Below are 22,541 nucleotides of genomic sequence, written 5' to 3'. Positions count from 1 at the left end.
GTCTCCGGCGTGAGACGACGTGCCAGCCATCACCACCTGTCGCCGTTTGCCTGGAGTGGGACACCGCCTTCGCTCTCTAATTCTCTACGGGAGGATTCCAGTGTTCCCACTCCAGACGTCAAGCCGGCTCGCCATCGCTCCCTATTCCACGGGAGGATGGCGTGTTCTCATCCCGTTCCCCTCGGACCCCGGCTCGCCATCGCTCCCTATTCCACGGGAGGATGGCGTGTTCTCATCCCGTTCCCCTCGGACCCCCTGTGTGCTGCGTTGCCCGTGGGCAGCGTCTGGTCTGGAGGAGGAGGATTTCTTGTGAGAGCTGAGCCGCAGAGCCCTACTCGGTGGTAGGGACGAAGAGGATCCCCGTTACCTTTTCCCAGCCTGTTCGCCCCTTTGTTCCGGGCCTCCTCACCGGGCCCCTGTCCCGGTGCCCGGCCTCCGCCGTTGGATTCCTGTCCCCGTTCCCAGCCCCTCTCTCCGGGCCTCTGTCCCTGTCTCTAGCCCGCCTCTCCGGGCCTCTGTCCCTGTCCCCCTCTCCAGTGCCCCTGGTCCCTTAGCCTGTTCGCCCGATAAAGGCACAGTGCCGCCTTTTTGTGTTCATTGACGTTTTTATGTTTTTACCCCCTTAAAGGCCGCTTTTTGTATTTAATAAATAATGCCCTGTTTTTGGCTTACTCTCATACCTGTCTTGTGTTGTGCTATTGGGGTCGTTTCAAACCATAACACTGTAATCAGTATTAACCATGAGGTTGGTGGTCAGATTTCATATGATGATGTGATTGATGACTTTACAGCGAGGAAGGCCTTTAGGATTGCACTGTAAATGGAAACCAGTAGGAGCTAGAGGCTAACCTTGAAGTGTGATGATAGGGAGTGGAATGTAAATAGTTCTTTAGACAAAGTGAATTTGTAATTTTTATTTATTTGTTTGTTTATTTAGCATATTATATTTTGATTATATTATGTGTAACATATTTTACAATACATCATTTTCTTTTAAAGCAAATTTGCATGTTCTTTTATTGTTTGTTATTGTTATTATTATTATTATTATTATTATTATTATTATTATTATTATTATTATTATTATTATTATTATTATTATTATTATTATTGATTGTTAGCTAAGTTGTTTGTTTTAATTATTTAGTGTGCACTTTACATTTCTTCTTAATTTTCTTTGAAAGCAAATGTGCACATTATTTTATTGTTTGTTATTGTTATTATTGTGTGTTAGCTAAGTTGTTTATTTGTTTTAATTCTTTAGTGTGCACTTTACATTTATTCTTAGCTCTTGTTCTTGCTTGTAAAAAATAAAGGTGCAGTACTTTACTGTATAACTCTTAACCCTTTCACTGCCACACGACAGAGGGTTAACCCTTTACTATCACACAACCGACGGTCGTGAAAGGGTTAACACTATGCCGTCCGTCCACGAGTATATACGTGTTTCGGTGCCATGCTGTTATGTACCATGAGCTTGATTACTCCTGTGTCACTGTGCAGGCAGGTGAGGGCTGCTAATTAGCTGATTGCTGCTGATTGGACACCTGCCTGGCAGGTTAAAGCCACTTCCTCAATGCACACATGCAGGCTGACTGTTGCTAGAAGAGTTTGTGGAAACAGAGTCTTTTCACGTTCCACCATTCTTTGATTGTTAGTTTGTGCTATTATTCATAGTTAGAGTATTCTTTTGGTTTAAACACAGGCATTGGTGTCTGTTTGCACTTATGTTGCGTCCCTTTGAGCCAGGGTCGTAACATGACTTTACTCACCCTTGCTCTATCCCTTCTTCATTTGATAGTTTTGTTACCTATATTATTGCACACATGTTTGTGCTTGTTCGTGTTCACGACAAACTGTTATGTACCATGCTCTTGGTTACTCCTGTGTCACTGTGCATGCAGGTGATTGCTGCTAATTGGCTGATTGCTGCTAATTGGACACCTGCCTGGCAGGCTCAAAGGCACTTCCTCACCCACACATGCAGGGTCACGGTTGCTAGAAGAGATTGTTGAAACAGTGTCTGTTCCCTTTCCACCACTTTGATCGTTAGTTTGTGCTAGTTATCATAATTAGAATAGTCTTTTTGTTTAAACACAGACCATTGGTGTCTGTGTGCACTAATGTTGCTTCCCTTTGAGCCAGGGTCGTAACAATTGGGCGCTCGTCCGGGAGTGAATTTGGAAACAAATACCCCTAGAATTTGTTTGGTGTTTTTTTTTGTTTTGCATGGTGTGTCGTGGTGCTATAGTGTGGGTAGTGATCATTACATGTTGTGTAACGTGGGGGCTTGAGCCGATCGTCAAACAGGTGAGTATGCCCTTATTTTTTGTAATTTGATTTGACTACTTATATGCTGTTAAAATATATAGTTTAGTGGACACCACAGGTAGGTAGGGTCATTATTTTCTGGTTGTTTGTCAGCTTCCTGTGTACCACTTACTCCTGGGGCGGTCAGAGAAGGGATTAGTACCATCTACTTGTCTTGTACCATACTATATGCTTGACGGGTGGATGGTCAATATGATCTTTGGCTGGTAGCAGGTGTGGTTGAAGAGGGTTAGGTCTACAGGGCGCTAGCTTAAGGGTAGGTAGGTTAGGGTGCCAGAAAATACAGGTAGTGTGGTAGGGCCTGGTGTAGTTTTTTTTAGGGTAGACATGTGGTGGGCCGTTTGACTGCAGTTTAGATGTAGAAGCTGTAAGTAGTCATGTCAGGTTATAAGGGGCATCTGTTTGAATTTGTTTGTTGTATTTAAATTTTTGTTTTGAGTGTAACTCAGTGTTTGGATAGCCTACCTATTAGCACCTGACCTCCTGCGCGTATGACACATCTACTTATTTCAGGGTGGTTGTTTTTAAAAAAAAAAATGCAAACTAGAAATGTGCGCTCAGTAGAGCACACATCTCCACCACGTCGCACGCCGATCACACAGGCGGACAGGCACAAAGGCTGACTGCTCTCCTTGTAGTTAGTAGTATTAGCATTAGCGTGTTAACACTAACAAGGGGTGCTTCGGTGGTTCTTCAGTGGTTCTTCAGTGGTTCTTTAGTGGTTCTTTAGTAGCTCTTCAGTGGTTCTTTATGGTTCTTCAGTGGTTCTTCGGTGGTTCTTTAGTGTTTCTTCAGTGGTTCTTTAGTGGTTCTTCAGTGGTTCTTTAGTGGCTCTTTAGTGGTTCTTCAGTGGTTCTTCAGTGGTTCTTTAGTGGTTCTTCAGGTAAATTGTGTGTATGCTAGCGTGCTTTTGGCAGTTTTGGTAACTCTAAAGTTAGCAGTTTGTGTGAGCAGTTTGTGGCGCTGGTGCAGTAAGGATGGCTTCCATTAAGGATTTTGTTGATCACCCTTCTCATGAGATGTTGGAGAGGTTTTCCAAAGAACAGCTTCTAGAGCTTGCTGTGCACTACAAGGTAGAGCTTACTGCCAGTGAGAAGCATTTGAAACCAACTGCCTTGGGTGCTTTGAGGGTTTTACTCATTAGGGAGCAGGTGCTTGTGGCGAGGGTGGAGGAGCCTCTTGTTTATGACGTGTCTCCGCTACTATCTGGGGTGGCGGAGGGTGAGTGGAGGCTTAGAGAGTTAGAGTTTAAGGAAAAACAGCTACAGCATGAGGAGAGGAGAATGTTGCTGGAGCACGAGCGTGCGCAGAAGGAGAGTGAGCTTAAGGAGAGAGAGCACGAGCGTGCGCAGAAGGAGCGTGAGCATGAGCGTGAGCATGAGCGTGAGCTTAAGGAGCGTGAGCTTAAGGAGAGACAGCTACAACAAGAGCGTTACCTGAAGGACTTAGAGCACGAACGTGCGCAGAAGGAGCTTGATTATAAGCATGCTGCCTTGCAGGCGGGTGCTCTGCCTTCAGAGTCGCGTTTCGGTTTTGATGTATGCAAAAATATTAGGATGGTGCCTCCTTTTTTTGAGAAGGATGTGGATAAGTATTTTCCCCTTTTTGAACGGGTGGCAACCACGTTGAAGTGGCCTGATACGGCCTGGACACTGCTGCTGCAGTGTGTTCTTGTTTGTAAGGCACAAGAAGCGTATACTGCTCTGTCCCTTGAACAAAGTGCTGACTATGAGCTTGTTAAGGCTTCCATATTGAGGGCTTATGAGTTGGTCCCTGAGGCCTATCATCAGCGTTTTAGAGGCTATCGCAGGTCGGAGGGACAGTCGTATGTTGAATTTGGAAAAGAGAAGGAGAACCTGTTTGATAGGTGGTGCACCTCTCAGAAAGCAGAGTCAAGAGAGCAGCTTAGACAGTTGATTCTCCTAGAGGAATTTAAAAGATGTGTTCCTGATACTCATCTAAACGAGCGTAGGGTATCGAAGATAGGCGACGCCGCTGTCTTCGCTGATGAGTTTGTGTTGACACACAAGTCTGTCTTCGTGGAGGAATACCGTGTTGAGTCCAGGGGTAGGCGTCCTTTTCAGGGGGGGGGGGGGGGGGGGCGTTTCCCAAAACCTGTGTCTGCTGGTCAGTTTACTTCACCTCCTAGGCGAGGTGGTTCTGCTAGTGCATTCCCAGAGGGGATTATATGTTTCTACTGTAAAGAGCCTGGTCATATCGTTGCTGGGTGCCCGGTGCTTGAACAGAAAAATTTCAAAACTGTGGCTCTGGTAGAAACCGTATGCAGAACACCTATGCCAACGTTAGGGGGTGATGGGGAAAGTATCAAACGTGTGGACAAAGAGCTTGAGGGTTCCTCAAGATTTATGATGGATGGATTTGTTTCCCTGACTGATGCACTAGAGTCCAAGCAGGCTATAACAATTTGGAGAGATACCGGAGCTTTTCAGTCCCTCATTCTGGAGGGGATTTTGCTGTTTTCAGAAAAGTCTTCTTTGCATTCCGGTGTCGTTGTTCGTGGCTTTGGAGGTGGATTTGTGGATGCACCTTTGCATGAGGTCACACTCAACTCTCCCTTAGTATCAGGCAATGTTGTTGTGGGGGTATGTTCTCACATCCCCATAAGAGGGGTGTCCTTCATTCTAGGGAATGATTTGGCTGGTGACAAAGTGCTGGCTACTCCAGTTGTAACTCCCATTCCTGTGGTTTCTGAGGTCCCTGATGAGCTGACACAGAAACATCCAGGAGTGTTCCCTGTGTGTGCTGTGACACGGGCAATATCAAAGAACAAAAGTGATGTTGTTGATACTTCAACTTGTGACATTACACTTAGTGACACATTCTTTGTTGAATTGAAAGGTGAACCTGTTGAGAGTTTTGGAAAACACACTGTAGATGTATCTCTGCATAATGATTTTGTTGATTGTGCCTTTGTGTCAGGCCCGTGGTGGAACCAAAGGTGACATGCGTGCCGGATATGCATGTGGCAGGAGATGATCTGGCAGTGCAGTGTCTCAAGGTCTTCCCAGCCTGTACGGTGGCTGAGGCCACGAGCGAATAGGAGGATGAGTGTGGGAAGGATGCTATGAGAGATGCTGTTGATTCATGTGACACCGTTCTAGTTGAAGAGGCTACAAGGCCTGGCTTAGGCTGCCAGCCTTCCCACAGTAGCTCTATTGTTCATGATGTTTCACTTGTGGGCAGGGATGGTCCCAGTATGTCAGTTGATGATTCTGACATTGATTCACGTGTCCACACTGACTCTCTGCCATGCACTAGGTGTGCTAGTCAACCTAGTTACCTGTGTCCTGTACAGCAGGAGCCGCCTTCACCTGAGTGGCAACCATTTTGATCAGGACAATCAAGTTTCAAGTTTCAAGTTTCTTTAATAGTTGTCATACAGAAGTACAGAATACTTTTATACAAAATGCTTCTTACTGTTACGCTCCAGAGACTGTGCAAGACAAGATAAGTATGAAATAAAATAACATAGTATTAGGGATGCTCGATATTGGCTTTTTTACCGATACCGATATTCCGATATTGTCCAACTCTTAATTTCCGATGCCGATATCAACCGATATCAACCGATACCGATATATGCAGGGTTTCCCCCCCCCCCCCCCCCCCCCCCCCCCCCCAAAAACTGAATAATTTCAGGTAACTAATAATTTCACTGGATATATATATAACAAATATTGTTATTGTTTTTTTTTTTTTTTTACCGATACCGATATTTTTCGATATCACATTTTACTGCCGATATCAGCCGATAATATCGGTCGGCCGATAATATCGAACATCCCTACATAGTATAGCATGTAGATTAGAAGTAAAAAATGAGGTCACAGTGTTCAGTATAGACATATGTACAATGTTCGATGCAGAATAGACGTAACTGAGTTACCATATAATATACAATACTATGCAGTGTACTAATATACAATACTATATAGTGCAAGGCAGAAATGGGATGAGGTGCAGTTTAGGTACAAGTTACAGTAGGTGTACGAGTTGTAGTGCAAATCCTTTATCAATAAATATAAAGTGTGTTTGTGTGATCTAAAGTGTGGAGAGTGGGTGCTGCAGTGTGTTGTTTGTTTAAGTGAGTGTGTGGGTGTGTGTGCTGTGTGCATTTGATGGTTGTTACATAGTGTTTATTGTTCGTTTAGCAGCCTGATGGCCTGGGGATAGAAGCTTCTTCTGAGTCTTTCTGTGCTCGCCTTAAGACTCCGGTATCGCTTGCCTGACCGCAGCAGTTCAAAGAGGCAGTTGTTCGGGTGGCTGGAGTCCTTGATGATTCTCTTAGCCTTCCCCCTGCACCGCTTGTTGTAAATGTTCTGGAGGGTGGGAAGCCCCCCTCCAATTGTGCGTTCGGCTGAACGTGTCACTCTTTGTAGTCTGCTACGGTCTTGTGCAGTGCTATTCCCAAACCAGGAGGTGATGTTGCCAGTCAGGATGCTCTCTATTGTACATGAGTAGAAGTTCCTAAGGATCTTCTGACAGACTTGGAACTTCCTTAGGCGCCTGAGGAAGTAGAGGCGTTGTCGTGCCTTCTTCACAACACTGTCAATGTGTGTGGTCCATGTCAAGTCCTCGGATATGTGGGCTCCGAGGTACTTGAAACTGTTCACTCTCTCAACCGGTGCCCCGTCGATGCTGAGGGGGCTGTAGTCCTTGACCCCCGACCTCCTGAAGTCCACAATCATCTCTTTTGTTTTGCTGACGTTCAGGGAGAGGCAGTTCTCCTGACACCACTGTGACAGATTCTCTACCTCTTTCAGGCCCACCACTACTGTGTCATCAGCAAATTTGATGATTGTGTTGTTGTTCCGCTGTGCCACACAGTCATGTGTGTACAGGGAGTAGAGGAGGGGGCTCAGAACACAGCCCTGGGGGGCCCCTATGTTGAGCGTGATGGATGAGGAGGTGCAGTTGCCTGCTCTTACCACCTGGGGTCTGCCCGTCAATGTTATTTTGTGTGACGCCATTTTGGATGGTATTCCAGACGCTTTTGTGACTGATGTATTGCCATGTTCCAGGGACGGTGGGGCTGTACCTGAGGCGGTGCATCCTACTCTGGATGTTCACGCTTTGCAGTATCCTGAACTGCCAGTGCCAGGTGGGATGGATATGGGCGCTGTGGTGGTATCAGAGATCTATGGTTTTTGTTTTTCTGTGTTCTGTCCTGTTGAGCGCAGTGAGCTTAGCTCTCATATTGATTTTGGTTTGCACTCTCTTTTTGACAGGTCGGTATCGGTGGAGGGGCCTGTTGAAATGGAGCTTATATGTGATAAGGTCTTGGTTTGTCGATGGGGTCCTAAGCCTTACGCCTCAGTGGAGGAGGAGCCTGCCCCACTCCAGCCATATACCGCAGTGGAGGAACCTTTTGTGAGGTCTAGCTTGCCCGAGAGTCGGGACAGGGTTGTTTTTTGTTTTACACAGCATTGGCGAATGTTCCACAGTGGGGAGCATGCGACAAGGTTGATGGTCGTGTTCGACAGGGGCCGGCCCATTATCTCTGTTGTGGTAGTGGCCCTGACAATTAATGGGTCACAATATTTTTTGTTTACGGGTTTGATGTGTAGTGGTTGCCTCTTGGGCAACCATTTTGGTGGGGGAGGTGTTATGTACCATGAGAAGGCGAGGGTGTTCCCAAACCAGAAACCATGGGTGGACAGTACCATCAGAGCAGCCCTGAACTCTCGCACCACTGCTTATAACCGGGGCAGAGAGTCAGGAAACATGGAAGAGTACAAGACAACAGTCTACACTCTGCGCAAGGCTGTCAAACTTGCTAAGAGGACGTATGCCGACAAGATGGAGGCACAAATGGCACAGAATGACACAAGAGGCTTATGGCAGGGACTGAGGGCTATAACTGACTACAAAGTCAGCGCCCCCTCAATGGGGAGCGACGACGCCTCCCTTGCGGACCAGCTCAACACCTTCTACGCGCGGTTTGGTGCAAACAGTGGCACTGCTAGCCCAACGGCTAGTGACGTCACTGGTGCGCCGGCTGTTGTGGAGGGGGGGGGGCATCCGCGGGGGGGCGGGGACGCTCTCTCCTTGACGGTACACAGTGTGAGAAGAGCATTTATGCAGGTGAACACCAGGAAGGCTGCTGGCCCAGATGGTATAAAAGGACGCATACTTAAGTCCTGTGCCAACCAGCTTGCCCCGGTGTTCACCGCCATATTTAATCAATCCCTGGCGGAGTCAGTGGTCCCTGCCTGCTTCAAGATGTCTACCATCATCCCTGTACCGAAGAAACCCTCCCCAACATGTCCAAATGACTACAGACCAGTGGCACTCACCTCTGTGGTCATGAAATGTTTTGAGAGGCTGGTCAAGGACCACATTTGTGCCTCCCTCCCCAGTGATATGGACCCTATGCAATTTGCATACAGGACAAACAGGTCCACTGACGACGCGGTCTCCCAGGTACTGCACAGCACCCTCTCCCACCTTGACCGTCAGAAGGGGGGCTATGTGAGACTGTTGTTCATTGACTACAGCTCAGCGTTCAACACCATAGTCCCCACCAGACTGGTGGACAAGCTGATCGAGCTGGGTCTGAGCTCCGCCCTGAGCGCCTGGGTACTGGACTTTCTGAGTGAAAGACCCCAGGCGGTCAGGGTGGGGGGTCAGACCTCCAACACCATCACCCTGAGCATCGGGTCCCCCCAGGGCTGTGTTCTAAGCCCCCTCCTGTACTCACTCTACACACACGACTGTGTGGCCAAGTTCAGCTCCAACTCCATAGTGAAGTTCGCAGACGACACGGTGGTGGTGGGGCTGATCTCGGACAACGACGAGAAGGCCTACCGGGAGGAGGTTGAGGTACTGGAACGCTGGTGCCAGGACAACAGCCTGCTCCTGAACATTGGTAAAACCAAGGAGCTGATCGTGGATTATAGGAGAGGACAGCAGAAGACACACACACCACTGATGATTAACGGGGCTACCGTGGACAGGGTGAGCAGCTTTAAGTACCTGGGGGTCCACATCTCAGAGGATCTGACATGGTCAACACACATAGACACAGTAGTAAAGAAGGCGAAACAGCGCCTCTACCACCGGAGACAGTTAAGGAAGTTCAGAGTATCGGGGAAGATACTCCAGTCCTTCTACTCAGGAGCTGTAGAGAGCATCTTGACCGGAAACATCACTGCCTGGTATGGAAACAGCACGGCACAAGACAAGAAGGCCCTACAGAGAGTGGTGCGCTCAGCCGAGCGTACCACGGGTATTGCACTACCTCCCCTGCAGGTTCTATACAACAAGAGGTGCAAATCCAGAGCCTGCAGGATAATGAAAGACCCTCACCACCCCAATAACAGCCTGTTCCAGCTGCTGAGGTCAGGCAGACGCCTGCGAACCCCAGCTACTAGGACAGAGCGGCTTAGGCTCAGCTTCTTCCCCCAGGCCATCAGAGCCCTAAACAATGAACATTGAGTGCCACAGAACACTGAACTATCCACACACAAGCACACATGAACACACACACGACACGCACGCTGTGCACGCTCACACACTAGCAGCCACTTATCACTTTAACATGAGCGGGCACACACTCATGCCGCACACTTATGGCCAAAAGGAAAGGCCACTTTAAATTACAATAACAGGAACAGTGTATTGCACTACCAAAGCTACCTAGCATGTCCTATATGCTCTGTAAATAACTATGTACAGATACCGAGATGTCACACCATGTTACCTGTTACCTGTTTATTGCACAATGTTTTTTTTTTATTGGATTCTATTATATATTTATATTTGTTTATTGCACATCGTTGCGGGCAAGACCACCCGCATTTCATTGTATACTTGTATGGCGTGACAATTAAAACTCTTGACTTGACTTGAGCTTGATTACTCCTGTGTCACTGTGCAGGCAGAAGAGGGCTTCTAATTAGCTGATTGCTGCTGATTGGATACCTGCCTGGCAGGTTAAAGCCACTTCCTCAATGCACACATGCAGGCTGACTGTTGCTAGAAGAGTTTGTGGAAACAGAGTCTTTTCACGTTCCACCATTCTTTGATCGTTAGTTTGTGCTATTATTCATAGTTAGAGTATTCTTTTGGTTTAAACACAGGCATTTGTGTCTGTTTGCACTTATGTTGCATCCCTTTGAGCCAGGGTCGTAACATGACTTTACTCACCCTTCAACAACTCAATAGTGCTCTATCCCTTCTTCATTTGATCGTTTTGTTACCTATATTATTGCACACATGTTTGTGCTTGTTCGTGTTCACGACAAACTGTTATGTACCATGCTCTTGGTTACTCCTGTGTCACTGTGCATGCAGGTGATTGCTGCTAATTGGCTGATTGCTGCTAATTGGACACCTGCCTGGCAGGCTCAAAGGCACTTCCTCACCCACACATGCAGGGTCACGGTTGCTAGAAGAGATTGTTGAAACAGTGTCTCTTCCCTTTCCACCACTTTGATCTTTAGTTTGTGCTAGTTATCATAATTAGAATAGTCTTTTGGTTTAAACACAGACCATTGGTGTCTGTGTGCACTAATGTTGCTTCCCTTTGAGCCAGGGTCGTAACACATGCGTTGTGGACCAGAGCCACGTATATACTCGTGGCAAGTTGTTATTGTTTTATTCCTTATTTATAGCGCTATTAACGTCCGCTATTGAGATCCATTACCTACCCACATATTTGATTTTCGAAACATGCAATACCGACCAGATCCGCTTAGGGGCGCCATCGCTCCACTGCAGTATCATTGAGGGGATTTAAAAAGAAAATCTTTTACAGTCCTGTGGGCGGATCATATGAGCCTCGATTCCAAACAAAGACCCTCCATCTTTGATCCAGTTACAGAACGTATTTTTCAGCCTGGAATAATGGGATTTATGATTAGCCAATGGACATATCGATCTACCCGAATCCGAAGACTAATGAAGAAATGCTGCCGGCGATCACATGGCCTGACGGTAGGACACTATTCCCCCAAATTACAGCTGGATTGGACATTGTTTTAAAACCTAACGTGATGATCAGTGAACATGGCTGATTGAACGCACACTATATTGCTAATCAATAATACTAATCGGCGTTCCCCGCCACCCTCATTTCATCCATAGATGCTCTGTAATAGTCCGGATGCTACGCAGTTTGTTTTATTTCATTCGTATATATACAGCAGAAATGGCGTTTGATATAACGGCGCCAACGTTTAGCCTATTTTCTAGCTTCCTGGAAAAAAGACTAGACGAAAAGCGCGATAAACCTTATATTCGCGACGCTATAAAATGACAACCAACCGATGGATTTTTATTTTCTTTAAGCCATTATGAAGGCACGGTTTATGCACTCAAGTGACAATGAGAATGGACAGATAGCAATACTATAAATGATATATATATATATTAGGGCTGTCAGTTTATCGCGTTAATTAGATTAATTAATTACACAGCAAATTATCGCGTTATGAAAATTGACGCAAAATTAATTACAGCCGACCTATATTTACTTTAGACAAGTGGCAAATCGGTGCGCTTTTATTTTGAAATCCACGCTTGAGTTGGGCGTATTAAACTTGGCCCATTGAATGACCCGTAGCCTACTTGATCGTCACTTCACACATGCGTCGTCTATCAAACAAAACAAACACACAAAGGAATTAGCTCAGCTGGAACAAGATGTCAGCATCACCCGAGGCGATACTCCTGGGACCTATGAACGGCAAGTTCAATTTCAAAAAGAATATAGATGGGACAGTAAACAAGACCATTGTAATATGTAGCTTATGTCAAAAAGAATTTGCGTATCACCGAAGCTGCTCTAGTCTAACGTATCACATGAACGCTAAACATGTCCAGGCAAGTTGTTCGAGCAGCTCCAGTGTAGCTAACGTTAGCTCCAGAGCAACTCGCACGCTTCGTCAAACCACTCTTGGAGAATTACCGTTAGGCAAACGGTTGAGTAAATCCACCACAGACAAACTAACCAACAGCGTCGCGAAGTGGATAGCAAAATATTGTAGGCCAATAGCTATAGTGGAAGATAAGGGTTTAGCGGAGTCATTTCGAATAGCGTCGTCTGACCCAAATTACAAGCTACCCTCGAGAGCTACAGTGATGAAAAGGATCCACAACATGTATGACACAGAGAGGGAGGCGAGGGAAGAAGTGTTGGCACGGGCTGGCCCAATGGCCCTAACGGGTGATCACTGGACGTCGGTGGGCAATCATAATTATTTGGGTGTCACAGTGCACTTGATCGATACTGAGTGGAAACTGCAATCATTTGCATTAACGGTGACCAAAACTGTGGGCCGCCATTTCGCCGATGCGTGTGCTGAACAGTTCAACACAGTAATAGAGGAGTGGAATATAAAAGATAAAGTCACATCTATTGGGACTGATTCCGCCCGTAATATGATAGCAGCAGCGCGCTATATGCCGTTCCAGCACATGCCATGTGCTGCACACGTGCTGCAAAGAACCATCACAGTCTCCCTTGAGGACAGAAGCCTTGACACCACCCTGGCAAAGTGCCGCAAGATTGTAGGCCACTTCAAGCACAGCCCTGCCAGTACAGAAGAACTGCAGCAGCAGCAGACTGCCCTCGGACAAGCAAAAGAGCCCATGATACAAGATGTATCCACAAGGTGAGACTGTTTAACTACCTGTTGTATGCTTAGGGTAAATTTAGTGTGTGTGTGTGTTTATTTCTTTGTGTTCTGTACAATTGCATCATGCTGCATTAACAACCCCCAGTGGGACTAATAGTTATTTTATTGAATTGGAAGGTGGAATTCGACACTGGCCATGATCTCACGGTACCTGAGGAACCAGGAGGCTGTGACTGCCACTTTGGCCCAACAGAACCACAAGCTGTCCATGCTGACCCCCACAGAGTGTGACAAACTGAAGAAGCTGGAGCTTGTACTTGAGCCCTGCAGGTAAGTGTCTCTCCCTCTCTCTCTCCCCCCATACACCCCCCTCCTCTCTCTCTCTCCCCCATACACACACCTCACACCCCACTCTCTCTCTCCCATACACACACCTCACCCCCCAATCTCCCCCATACACACACCTATCTCTCTCCCATACACACACCTCACCCCCCCCTCTCTCCCCCATACACACACCTATCTCTCCCATACACACACCTCACCCCCCCTCTCTCCCCCATACACACACCTATCTCTCTCCCATACACACACCTCACCCCCCCCCTCTCTCCCCCATACACACACCTATCTCTCCCATACACACACCTCACCCCCCCCTCTCTCCCCCATACACACACATATCTCTCTCCCATACACACACCTCACCCCCCCCCTCTCTCCCCCATACACACACCTCACCCCTCTCTCTCCCATACACACACCTCACCCCCCCCCCTCTCTCCCCCATACACACACCTATCTCTCTCCCATACACACACCTCACCCCCCCTCTCTCCCCCATACACACACCTATCTCCCTCTCATACAGACACCTTCACCTCTTTCTCTCTCGCTCTCTTGTTTCACTGCAGGTATGTGACTGAGCTCCTTGGAGGGGAAACCTACGTCTCATGCTCTGTGGTGCTCCCCGCACTCTGCCACCTAAACCGCATCATGGACCTCAACGAGGAGGATCCGGGCTACATGGTAAAGTTCAAGGCCAGCTTCACGAAGGACCTGGACGCACGCAAAGCGACCCTCAACAACAGATGGCTGAAGCTGGCTACAGCCCTCGACCCGCGATTCAAGGACTTGAAGAGCGTACCAAAGGACGAGAGGGATGAGGTGTGTGTGTGAATGAGAAGACCAGTGTTAAGTCCTTAGGCTGTCATGAAAAGTCCTATGCAACTAATTAATTGTCCCTCTTATTAGGTGTGGACCTGGCTTAAAGAGATGCTGCCAGGACCAGAAGCAGACAAAGCTGCTCCACAAGCCACAGAGGACGAGCCACCAGCGAAGAGGACCCTCCTCCTGCTGTCTTCAGACTCTGATTCAGATGAAGTCAGGGTACTGTCAGGACAATTAGACCTCTACAAAGCTGAGCCCAGCATCGGAATGAATGACTGTCCACTGGAGTGGTGGGCAGCTCACGCAAAAGCCTATGGACAGCTGTCTCCTCTTGCTCGCAAATATCTGGCTACTCCTGCTACCTCTGTGCCATGTGAGAGGCTATTTTCACTTGCAGGTCACATAGTCCAAAAGAAGAGGGCAGCCTTACTCTCAGACAATGTAAACAAGCTTGTTTGTCTTAGCAATTGGCTCAAGGAATAGATTTGTCATGCATACAGTAGACCCTGCACTAGACCCTGCACTAGACCCTGCAGTCATGCCCCAGACCCTGTAGTAGACCCTGTAGTCATGCCCCCAGAAACTGTAGTAGACCCTGTAGTCATGCCCCCAGACACTGTAGTAGACCCTGTAGTCATGCCCCCAGACACTGTAGTAGACCCTGTAGTCATGCCCCCAGACACTGTACTAGACCCTGTAGTCATGCCCCCAGACACTGTACTAGACCCTGTAGTCATGCCCCCAGACCCTGTAGTCATGCCCCCAGACACTGTAGTAGACCATGCCCCCAGACACTGTACTAGACCCTGTAGTCATGCCCCCAGACACTGTAGTAGACCATGCCCCCAGACACTGTACTAGACCCTGTAGTCATGCCCCCAGACCCTGTAGTCATGCCCCCAGACACTGTAGTAGACCATGCCCCCAGACACTGTACTAGACCCTGTAGTCATGCCCCCAGACACTGTAGTAGACACTGTAGTCATGCCCCCAGACACTGTAGTAGACACTGTAGTCATGCCCCCAGACACTGTAGTAGACACTGTAGTCATGCCCCCAGACACTGTAGTAGACCCTGTAGTCATGCCCCCAGACACTGTACTAGACCCTGTAGTCATGCCCCCAGACACTGTACTAGACCCTGTAGTCATGCCCCCAGACACTGTACTAGACCCTGTAGTCATGCCCCCAGACACTGTACTAGACCCTGTAGTCATGCCCCCAGACACTGTACTAGACCCTGTAGTCATGCCCCCAGACACTGTACTAGACCCTGTAGTCATGCCCCCAGACACTGTAGTAGACACTGTAGTAGACCCTGTAGTCATGCCCCCAGACACTGTACTAGACCCTGTAGTCATGCCCCCAGACACTGTAGTAGACACTGTACTAGACCCTGTAGTCATGCCCCCAGACACTGTAGTAGACACTGTACTAGACCCTGTAGTCATGCCCCCAGACACTGTAGTAGACACTGTACTAGACCCTGTAGTCATGCCCCCAGACACTGTAGTAGACACTGTACTAGACCCTGTAGTCATGCCCCTAGACCCTGTAGTCATGCCCCCAGACACTGTACTAGACCCTGTAGTCATGCCCCCAGACACTGTACTAGACCCTGTAGTCATGCCCCCAGACACTGTAGTAGACCCTGTAGTCATGCCCCCAGACACTGTAGTAGACACTGTACTAGACCCTGTAGTCAGTATATTAATATTTGAATAGTCATATTTGGCACTATATCGTCGAGTTGGACGTAGTCTATTAAGCTAATAATAGTCTGTTAATATATAGTGCTTCGTGCGGTGAGAATACTACCGTAGTCAGTACCCCATCGTTTCGGGCAGAGAACTGGCTGCTTATCCAGGGTGGTTGACCCCACGTGAAGCTGCACCCGAGGAGCCCCAGAGCCGACGAGCGAGTGGACCTGTATACCGGATTATTCTGCCGACGACAGCCCGCCTTCCCAGGCACGGATTATGCTTTGTATACTTTGATTATTCCATGGATAAAGACCCCCGACACTGCCGTGTGTTGGAACCCCCCCCCCCTGGAGAGGACGCAAGGTGAGGAGACGCTCTGCAAGACGAGGTCGCTTCACGTCTCTCCTCCGTGGACCGGATGACGCCGGCCCACAAAGAGTCCACCTGCTTTCATCTGTGGTCCAAGGATCGCCGGCGCATTGAACGGCACTACAGTGGGTTCACCTGGGATACCCTTGGCCGGATGAGGCAGCCGGATTCTACCCCCCCCCCCCCTCCTACTCCTGTCGGCTTACAAGCGACCGGATTAACCCCCCCCTAGTGTGTCCAGTATATAATCATTAAAGTATCATTGCTGTTATTCCCTAAACTATTCCAGGTCGTACTGTACTAGACCCTGTAGTCATGCCCCCAGAAACTGTAGTAGACCCTGTAGTCATGCCCCCAGACACTGTACTAGACCCTGTAGTCATGCCCCCAGACACTGTAGTAGACCCTGTAGTCATGCCCCCAGAAACTGTAGTAGACCCTGTAGTCATGCCCCCAGACACTGTAGTAGACCCTGTAGTCATGCCCCCAGACACTGTAGTAGACACTGTACTAGACCCTGTAGTCATGCCCCCAGACACTGTAGTAGACACTGTACTAGACCCTGTAGTCATGCCCCCAGACACTGTAGTAGACACTGTACTAGACCCTGTAGTCATGCCCCCAGACACTAGCTTGCTGTGGGCTGTTTTGATTTTTGAGGATACTGTAGCTTAGTGTAAACTGTTATTGGCTGTATCAGCAACAAATGTTACCTTATTGAGAGGTATGTTTTCATTCATTTTATTTTATTCAATTTAATAAAATTGATTTCTAAAGCATTCTTCACTTGCAGGTCACATAGTCCAAAAGAAGAGGGCAGCCTTACACACAGACAATGTAAACAAGCTGAAGCTTGTTTGTCTTAGCAATTGGCTCAAGGAATAGATGTCATGCATACAGTAGACCCTGTAGTAAACCCTGCACTAGACCCTGATTTTTGAGGATACTGTAGCTTAGTGTAAACTGTTATTGGCTGTATCGGCAACAAATGTTACCTTATTGAGAGGTATGTTTTCATTCATTTTATTTATTTATTTATTCAATTTAATAGAATTGATTTCTAAAGCATTCTTCACTTGCAGGTCACATAGTCCAAAAGAAGAGGGCAGCCTTACACTCAGACAATGTAAACAAGCTGAGGAATAGATGTCATGCATACAGTAGACCCTGTAGTAGACCCTGCACTAGATCCTGCAGTAGACCCTGCAGTAGACCCTGATTTGAGGATACTGTAGCTTAGTGTAAACTGTTAGCTGTATCAGCAACAAATGTTACCTTATTGAGAGGTATGTTTTCATTTTATTTATTTTATTTATTTAATAAAATTGATTTCTAAAGCATTCTTCTTGGTGTATTTAATTGATCAGTCACCTGCCACAATAATGTAATGTCCTTGAATTTTAAATATTTATATGAATATGAAATATAAATATGCGATTAAAATGCGATTAATTAGATTAATTAATTACAAAACCTGTAATTAATTAGATTAAAAATTTTAATCGCCTGACAGCACTAATATATATCTCTTAGAAAGTACATAGGTTTGTAAACAAACCGCTGTCCTCTGAGGCATAAATCGGCGCAAGACTGCGGACGCCAAAGTGTACCTTCTGTGTATTGTCGCAGTGAAAAGGGTTAACCGTTTGGTAGCGCAGCAGTGAAAGGGTTAAGATGTTTTGAGAAGGGGGGGCGCAGTGGTGAAGCTCGCCTAGGGCGCCAAATGTGCTAGGTCCGCCCCTGAGTGTGGCTGCGGGAATTTTTATGAAACATTCGGATATTTTCACAGGTCTTGTGTGCAGCGGTCTCGTCGTGCCACTGTGCTACTGTACAAGACCCGCGAAGGCAAAGGTGGAATCTCTGGACATAAGCAATGCCATTTAAAGCTAAACTATGTGTTTCTCTCTTGTGAGAAGAGGGATAACTTCTTCAGTTCGATTTGATTTGATCTTTATTTATCTCGAACATTTCAACCAATACACACATTTTGTAATAACAAACAAAACTAAAACGAAATAAAATACAAATAAACTTAAATGTATCTTCCTATGGAAGGAATAATCAACATAGCTCCAGACAAATGGTTTTGTTTGAGAAGGGACAGAAAGAAGCAAAGCTGATCTGGTCCTGCCCCTTCCTTACAATATCATATTCATATGTAATAAGTTATCTATCAATAGATAGTTAACTAACGCAATAGATAGTTAACTAATCAAAGTATCAGAATGTTTATAGAAATTCCTGCGGGCCATCCTCTCACGAGAACACTCGCAAATAATCTGCACATGTCAAACGGTGTGGCTCGTGAGAGCTGTCGTGGCTTAGGGCAGCCAGTTATATCAATATCGTAATGGCGAAACGACCAGGAGGACAGTGTGATTTAAGGGACATGTTTAAAAAGGCTAAAAATAATATAACAGGTAAGTCAAGTGCAGGGATGTAAAGTACTTGAGTAATTGTACTTTGTTACAATACTTAAGTACTGTTTTGGGGGATTTGTACTTTACTCGAGTATTATTAGGTTTGTATACTTTGTACTTTTACTCCATTACATTTCAGAGATAAAAAACATACTTTTTACTCCTTACATTTAAAATGCAGACCTACAAAGTACAAAGTACAAATCTCACAGGTCCAACCATTTTAATTAGTATATTTTAATTGTTTATCTGGCCGAACTAACATTAACGCTATTAATCCTGCGACCGCAGGTAAACAGCCAATCAAATCCCCATCAATGGAAAATGAACCTGCCCATACCCATGCTGATTGGTCCTTGTGCAACACTAGAAAGCGGGGATCTTTGATTAAACACCTGCTATCAGAAGAATAGACAGTCAGATCCGCATTATGCTGTGGTTAATATTGTGATATTATTCAGGGTACTCCAGTATTCTGTCTTTAATATTGTGATATTATTCAGGGTACTCCAGTATTCTGTCTTTAATATTGTGATATTATTCAGGGTACTCCAGTATTCTGCCTTTAATATTGTGATATTATTCAGGATAATCCAGTATGCTGTGGTTAATATTGTGATATTATTCAGGATACACCATTCTGTTTTTAATATTGTGATATTATTCATGCTGTGATGTGAATGCCGTCCATGTTAGTTTACCTTCAATGGAGAAGTGCATTAAATAATTTTAATGCAAAAAAAGTGTCCTCTGTTCTTTCATTTCAGCATTGTCTATCGCATAACACATTCCATTGTGGGCAGAGTGTATGCTTGGTTTCATTCCAGCCTTGCCTAAACACCAGCTGATGATTTCACTAATTGGCTCACCTCTTCAACTAACTCACCTGGTGCAATGTGTAGTTAAAATGAAAACTTGGCCCACAATGGAATGAGTTTGAGACCCCTGGTTTATCCCTTTAAAAAAAAATGTACTTATACTTTTTAGTACTTAAGTACATTTAAAAGTAGGACTTTTTGACTGTTACTCAAGTGTGTTTTTAGCCAGATACTTTGACTTTTACTTGAGTCAGATTTTGAGATGGCACCCATACTTTCACTTAAGTATAATAGGTACTTTTTACACCCCTGGTCAAGTGTCATTACTTTAGTTATCAAAGGTTGAATCTCTGGACATAAGCAATGACATGTAAAGCTAAACTACGTGTTTCTCTGAAGAGGGCTAACTTCCTCAATTAGATTTGATTTGATTTTTATTTATCTCGAACATTTTCAACCAACACACACATTTGTAATAACAAAAAAAAACGAAAACGAAATAAAATAAAATACAAATAAATTTTTATATATCTTCCTATGGAAGGAATCATTAACATCCAAGTCTTCATGGTTTAACGTAGCTATCTAAACCATGCAGACTTGGATGTCTTTAACCAGGCTAGAATTTGTGTCAACTAATAATCAGAGCACACAGGCATTTGCATAATAGCTAATATTATGTGCTGAATGTGATAGTCTTGAAGTCTGGTGACTGCTTTGGGAGTAAATCTTTGAGTTACCGTGACTGTGAGTTTAACATACCGTGGGGTAACTTTGACTCTTTGACTCTTTTGGCTCTGACAAATAATTCAAGGCACAGCAGAGAAATTAACCATCAACAGTTTTTTCATGCCCTGGCTGTTAGTATAGAGACGAGAATGGGTTGCCTGCCTGGTAAACAGAGAAGTAAGGAAGAATACCAGAGAATTCTAAACAACCTCAGAGTGCTGCAGCCTTCTAGCTGGCCAGATGTGTGTGGGGTGCGTTATGCTGAAAAGGAAGTACAGGAACTCTGCTCCTTTTTTAAGCTTGACAATGGCAGACAAGTTCAGAGAGGGATGAGGGAATATATTCATATGGTCACACACAAAACTGATGATGAAATGACGCCACCAGCACCAGAAGACCTGAAACCCCTCCTCCAAGCAGTGAACACTCTGGTCATCTCCACAGCTGAGTGTGAGCGTGGGTTTAGTCACATTTTAACCACAAGTAGAAGCTCCCTAGAGGTGAAAAGCATGTCAGCCTTGCTTTTCATCAAGTGTGTTGGCCCTCCACTGAAAAAGTTCAGACCAGATGTTTATGTCAAGTCTTGGCTTCAAAGCCATTGCTTAGCTAACGACCCAAAAGCAAGAGCCAGAAAAATTGAGGACAAAAAACATGATTATGGAAATCGTTGGAAACTTCTATGACACGAGGAGAGTGGGGTAGGCAGCCATTGACAAGATTGGTCCTATTTTGTATTTTCTGTATACTTTTGAATATATTTAGCTATTTTTTTTATAATATTTTTTTTACTTGATTGCCAACAGCAATACAATATGACAGTACAGACCAAATAAAAAAAAGTAAACACTTAAAAACAAATAACCTTGAGATTGGGTCCCTCCTCCAAAGCATTCCCGCCTACACAAATATACCTACATATTTCTACCTCTATATATATACCCATAATACACACATGTATATTTCCCTCCATCCTGTCTCAAAGCAGTGTGTCCCAAGCCTACCCAAGATAGCTAGTAATTGACCTCCATCTCCTCTTAAAGAGAGGCATCTTCAGCTATAGCTGGGCTGTCATGTGTTCCATCGTATATACATGTTTAACCTTCTGTATCCATTGACCAATCGTGGGGGGCTCAGGTTTCATCCAATTAATAGTAATAATTTTTTTGCAATCATCAATAAGATATGTAGTATAGTACTGATCCGTGTCCAACACTCCACTATTGTATTCATCTCTAGTTCCCACTTTTTAATATGTAGAGTGTTATCAGACATGTCTAGCCTTAGATTTTGGTACATAAGGGATATTTGTTTTTTTGTCAATATCGGGCATTCACACAGTCGTATAAAAAGGGTTTCTGTATTGGTTGGTTCTTCCTTAATAGTATCCCAATCTGTGTGTTTAGTGACATAGTTTCTAATTTGTAAATATCTGTATAAGTGCTATTTGTTTTTCTAAGCAGTTTCAATTAGCATTTGATGCCCTGTTAAAAAACTAAAAATGTAACTGCAATAAAATGATGATGGATCAATATTCTTCTCATTCTTTTCCTCCTTTTTTCAGAACGGGTTATTGTTTAATCACAATTGAAAATGTAGATACCAGTAACTGCTTTTTTTAAATACACTATAATTTAATATTCTAGAAACACATTTGACTTTGTTGGATTGAACAAAATGGTAAATTGGGACTGTTAACCTACAAGACCATAGACTTCCATTACAACCACTTTTGACCCTAACTGTAAGAGCAGTGGTGCCATGGCAGCCTGGGCGGGGACTGACTCCAATTCTGAGGTGCCAAACATCCATAATAACATCATGCATGTTGTTTTAGAAGTTTATTATCTTTGTGCTTACAATAATCAAAAGGTACGGTACACAGTTGGTCTTATTGTTGTGCCATTATCAGCACAAAATATGTCCCCATTATGATCAAATCCACCATCCCCATGGCTGCAGATCCCGGGGGGGGGGGGTCTTCACAACTCGAGTACTGCTCACGCTGCCCCCGCTACTTCCTGCTTCCACCGCACCGGCGTCACCAAAGCGACCTGTAGGAGTCGCTGTCCACAACGTCAAATCCCCACCCACCGGCTTTCCCACCCTCTAACACTTGCCAATTGTGTTAGTATGAACGACCGGCCAGCCGGTAGCAACGCCGATAGATGCTGGGCTCGAACCCAGCGTCTCCTGCGTTAGTGGCGAGCGCCTTGCCCACTGCGCCAATCAGCCGCCCTGTTTAGCATGGTTTTATAGTCATACGGGTTAGTATCAATGGGTCTGTGTCTCTAATTACCATATTGACTCATCAGTCTAGTCTCGAGTTCACGAGATCCTCCCTCACTCAACTAAGCTGTTCTGATTTGACGGTTTTGCTGACGTTAATATAGCACTGATTTG

This window comes from Notolepis coatsorum, assembly GCF_963971535.1.
Source record: "Notolepis coatsorum genome assembly, chromosome: 8".
NCBI classification, from domain to species: domain Eukaryota; kingdom Metazoa; phylum Chordata; class Actinopteri; order Aulopiformes; family Paralepididae; genus Notolepis; species Notolepis coatsorum.
This window is presented reverse-complemented; position numbering follows the sequence as displayed.